Raw genomic sequence first — 6000 nt, 5'->3', positions numbered from 1 at the left:
TGACACCGGGACGAGTGACGAGAAAGTTCTAAGGTTGTGATGTCTTGTTGCCACTAGGGATAAAACATTGATTCTATGTCTAAGGATGTAGTTGTCGATTACATTACGCACCATACTTAATGCAATTGTCTCGTTGCTTAGCAACTTAATACCGAATGGGGTTCGGATGATAACCTGAAGGTGGACTTTTTAGGCATAGATGCAGTTGGATGGCGGTCTATGTACTTTGTCGTAATGCCCAATTAAATCTCACTATATTTATCATATCATGTAGATGCATTGTTATGCCTTTCTCTATTTGTCAATTGCCCGACTGTAATTTGTTCACCCAACATGCTTTTATCTTATGGGAGAGACACCTCTAGTGAACTGTGGACCCCGGTCCTATTCTTTACATAGCATACAATCTACTGCAATTGTGTTTTACTATTTTCTTGCAAACAATCATCTTCCACTCGATACGCTTAATCCTTTGTTACAGCAAGCCGGTGAGATTGACAACCTCACTGTTTCGTTGGGGCAAAGTACTTTGGTTTTGTTGTGCGAGATTCCACGTTGGCGCCGGAATCCTCGTTGTTGCGCCGCATCACATTTCGCCACCATCAACCTTCAACGTGCTTCTTGGCTCCTCCTGGTTCGATTAAACCTTGGTTTCTTTCTGAGGGAAAACTTGCCACTGTGCGCATCATACCTTCCTCTTGGGGTTCCCAACGGACGTGTACATTTACGCGCATCAATACGCAAGAAAAATAGTATGATATCCAAGACGAAGTCATGCAATATACCAATAAGAATTTTTGCTTAATAGCATGGCCAAAGGCTCAATTTTATCTTATTGTACATTCATGAACTTTAACCACAAACAACTAAAATACATCACAAATATCAACAAGGGATAGAAGATAGTTGGGATGCATTTGAGAAAGGCAACAAGTATCACAAACGGGGATACCAAAAAGAAGTAACTAAATTTGCACTTTCATCTATATTGCACATGTGAGAGCCTTGAGGAATTGATATGCAACAAAATTGCTAGATAGGCATAGTTGGGATGGATGAATCATGAGCATGATTTAAAATACTTCCCAACAAATACACTCATCTCAAATTACTCACATTCACAATAAAGAGGTTTCATTAAGACTTTTGCAAGAAGCACAACATTTGCAAATCAAGAGATTCATGCCAAGATGCAACCATAAGGTTGGATACAAGAAAAGTATGCATGAGAAGATACTTGTTACCAAGATAGCATTGGTGTGGATGTAGTAGATATGTGTTCGTTGACCATCCTAGCTTGCCTCAAGTTACCATTGAGTCACCACTTCTTTCCAAGAGTGAGACAAGCATTCAATGCATATCCATTGTACCTAACACAAAGGTAAGTACAAAATGGTCCCCAAACTAATTGGGTCCGAAGTAGTTAGACACACTACAACATATAGGACAAACTCCACAATTCTATGTGCATATAGATATGAAATTGAATTTCATGCACATCTTAGCCAAATTAGGATTTGATGGAGTTTACCCTATATATTGGATAAAAGAAAGTGACACAAGCCATAAGATATACATATATTAAATATGCATGCACAATACTTTCAAGAACCAAAGGAAGATACAATTTGGACAAAACACCAAATAAACCAAGAGACAATGGTTGTCCAAATTATATCAAAGAATCAAATCAACACAAGATTGACTCCAAAGACTTATCTCATTATAAGAAGCTAATTAAACCTAAACACAAAGGAATGAGATAAGCAACTCCCAAGAGAGCAAGGTTCCAACAAATAAACCAAACCCTCGAAACTTTTTATGATGGCACAAAGTACCAAAAAGGAAATTTTATGTCAATTTTTGATAAAGATCAAGAGATGTTAAGCATTCTAATAAATAATATAGAAGAGCTCCCCCAAGTTTGGTGCATTATCTAGGATTTTTTATATGAATACAAAATGCACAAAACTAGGATCATCACACTACCTATATCTTCTAACAATGCTAAGAAAGTTTGAATAGACAACTTAGATCCATAAGATGCAAGGAAGACACATGGGAGTCAAAGCACAACAAATTCATGGCAATAAATAAGGCAATATAAATACAAGAGCCAATGTAGATATGATCAATAAATATCTACCTCATAATTGATTACCAATTGTCCTAGGACAAGAGGTATTAGGAAATATTTCCCGGTGGTAGTTTGTAAGTATACATAAGATCATATTTACAACGAACAAAGCATATGGTAAAAGATAAGAGTTAACCATCATGCAAAGATAGTTTCTTGATAGCTTCATTTAGTCATACCAACATGCAAGGCAATTAATAGTATTCATACCAACATGCAAAGCAATTAATAGTATGACTTGAAGCACATGGTTTTCCAAAAATGTATTGAGGGACACGTTGTGAAAAACCATGCCAAGAAAAAATTTCACAAATAAGATCCACAAAGATATTAGCAATGAAGCCATTTAAGCAAATTGGAGCTTGTTTGAGCAAACATGCCACATAGGAGAGAGATAATTTACGGTATCAATTCTATGTGACACAACCTCAAATGTTCACATTTTCTAGGCTTGTAATATGCACAAAGCTTATTACTCCCCCATAATGTGATAAGGAATTTATTTTCACAAGAGGCAAATAAGATCCAGGTAGAGATATTAATGGACATTAGAATTTGAATTTCTCATGAAGATGACATACCACATAGAGACTAGATAATCTTGCAATATCAATTCTAAGTGATATTCCTCATGTACACACATTGTTAGGATTGTGAAATTCCTAAAGGCATATCACTCCACCAAAGTGTTATAGTCCATTAATCTCTCATAAGAGCCATATAAGATACAACAAGATGCAAAGAGGCTCCAACACAAGCACAAATACATGGTGTGCAACCTAACATTCATAGACTTGATTTCTCAAGAAAAACAAGTAGGATGCACAACATATACAAACACATGTTAGGAACAAAACTAACACATGCAAAGGGGCGAGTAACTTTCAATATAAATGAGTTGAGAACATGTTACCGCAAGGAGGAACATTGGATATATGATAGTAGCAAGATAATTAAAAAACTTGGCTTGATATAATATAAATGATGAAGATCCCTTGATTCTTCATGATGTAGCCAAGTCTCCAATGCCCTCCATCAAGCACCTATTGATCAAATTTTGGATTGTTGATCCCCAACTAAGTTGGGTCCTAAGAGGTTAGTCACAATAGGCTTGGCAACCCAAATGGTTCTTTTCTTGACACCACTTTGAGCACCAACATATTTGGCAAACACATTGCCACCCTCATCCTTACAAAGAGAAAAAACATCATCAATGGTGATAGAGTTGGATGAGGTACCAATAGTGCACAAGGAGGAGATGTGGCCCTTCTCACGGCATATGTAGCAAGTTCTTTTCTTCTCCTTCTTCTCACTAGGTTTCTCCACAATGGGAGCATTGGCTTGTTTCTTCTTGGGAAGTGGTATTTCTTCAACTTGAGGTTGAATATGAGTTTGAGCTTGAGGCCGCTTCCCTTTTTGATTCTTCTTCAAAGGGCAAGATCTAACATGGTGCCCTTCAATATTGCACTTGAAGCAAACAATCTTGGCCGGGTCTTTGACTTGTACTTGGCCCTTCTTCTTGTTGTTGTTCATGGACTTGTTCTTGTTGTTGGATTTGAATCCAAGTCCACTCTTGTCATTGGGGGATTTTTGCATACTCAACATCGTGTCAAGTTTGCATTTCCCTTCATGACCCTTTACCAAGTCATTCTTCAAAGAAGTGACTTGGGCCTTGAGCTCTTTGATTTCCTCTACATGGTTAGTAACAACACAAGCACTAGAGGAAGTAGAATCTTCATTGTTAGAGCAACAAGGCAAGGAAGATAATTCATCACAAGATTTAGCAATATTATGAGTGGATGAATTACTAGGACTAGCACATGGCAATATAGCATTTTGAGTAGTAGTGCTAGTATCCACATGAGGCTCACAAGGTGTTGCCTTAGATATGATAGCCTCATGAGCTAACTTTAGCCTATCATGAGAGGCTAGAAGATCCTCATGGGAGCGAGAAAGCTTTCCATGATTTTCTTCCAATTTCCCATAATTGCAAGTTAGCAAATCAAGTTGAGCCCTTAGCTCAACATTCTCCTTCAAGATAGATGCTTCACAAGAAGTAGAGTTAGTAGCACAAGCATCATTATTAGTAGTAATAGGAGAAGGCAAGTTGGCATGCTCTTTTAGATAAGATGCTTTAAGTTGCTCATGCGACTCGGTGAGTTTGGCGAGCGTACTCTCAATGACCCTTGAGCCCTTTTTGAGTTGCTCAAAATCCTCAAGGAGTTTAGCATTAACAAACACAAGCTTATCATTTTTTAGCTTTAGTTCATTTGCCATCTCAAGAGCTCTATCATGGTTTTCCTTTTCTCTAGACAATTCTAGAGCAAAGGTCTCCTCAAGAGCTTCCTTGATGGTTTGTTCTTCTTCAAGTTCATTCTTTAATGATGCTACATCATCGGCATACTCTCGTTCAAGAGTACCCTTTTTATCAATGGTGTTCTCATGCATCCAAATAAGTTTTTGGCTCTCAATAGCGGTAGTCAAGATTTCAAAGAAGTGAGTGCAAGCAATTTTATCTTTGCAAATAACCTTGAATACGCTCTTACCCTTATCGTGTAGAGAGACAACCCAATCCTCTTCTTCATATTCATCCTCATCCTTATCACCACGAGACATATTAGGTTCCATGGTAGGAGGTACCGTGGATCCCTTGGCCATAAGGCATATATGAGGACCGTGAGATAAAGATGAGGAGTTACTTGAGGCTCCTTTCAAGATCTTGTCTTGACCAATAGAATCTTTGGTTTCCTCTACATTGTTAGACACACAACAACTAGAGGAAATAGAAGCATTTTTATCATGGCCACAAGACAATGCAAGCATATCATCATTAGATTTATTCAAGCAACTTACACATGATATGCAAGGACTATCAACACAAGCATGTAAATCATTTCTAGTGCTAGATGTGTTTGAGTCCGTAGATGAAGCATTGCAATGAGATAGAGATGAAGAATCATCAATAGTAAGCTCAATATCAACATTGCAATTTTCATCACCACTCACCATATCATTACCTCGTGTCTTGACACACTTTGGTGAAGTGGAAGAAGATGAGACCTCATCACGGCCGGAAGTGGAAGCAATACAATCATCCTTAATAATATTGGACACATCATATTTATCTTGAATCTTTGTCCATAACTCATGAGCGCTCCAAAAAGGCAAGTATGGAAAAAGACCTACATCTCTCAAAGCATTCATAAGAACATAAGAAGCTTGAGAATTGAGATATAAATTTTTCTCATCCTCTAACGATAGATTTTGTGAATCCATAGGAGGAGAAAAACCTATATCTACAATTTTCTCCATATGAGGGTCAATGTCCCGAAAATGACTAAGCATGTAAATTTTCCAAACATCATAATTTGTGCCATTTAATATAAGAGTGTTATCGTGCACTAATCCTCTAGCCGACATCTTTACTCTCAAGGCGGTGAAGCCTAAGAATGAGAGACCTTGCTCTGATACCAATTGAAAGGACATGGATGTCGCCTAGAGGGGGGGTGAATAGGCGATTTAAAACTTTTACGAGATGGGCTTAAAAAATGCGGAATAAAACTAGTGTTTACTTTGTAAAGCCCAAAGCCTATATACTATGGTTCACCTATGAGCACCAACAACTTATTCTAAGCAATGGTTCACCTATGTGCACCAACAACTTATGCTAAGCAAGACAAGCAACTTATGTGATAGCAAGATATATATAACTTCAAGCACGATGGCTATCACAAGGTAAAGTGCATAAGTAAAGAGCTCGGGTATAGAGATAACCGAGGCACGCGGGAGACGATGATTTATCCCGGAGTTCACACTCTTGCGAGTGCTAATCTCCGGTGGAGAGGTGCGGTGGCTTAGTGCTC

Source organism: Lolium rigidum, chromosome 7 (assembly GCF_022539505.1).
Source record: "Lolium rigidum isolate FL_2022 chromosome 7, APGP_CSIRO_Lrig_0.1, whole genome shotgun sequence".
Classification (NCBI taxonomy): domain Eukaryota; kingdom Viridiplantae; phylum Streptophyta; class Magnoliopsida; order Poales; family Poaceae; genus Lolium; species Lolium rigidum.
Note: the sequence above shows the minus strand (reverse complement) of the source record.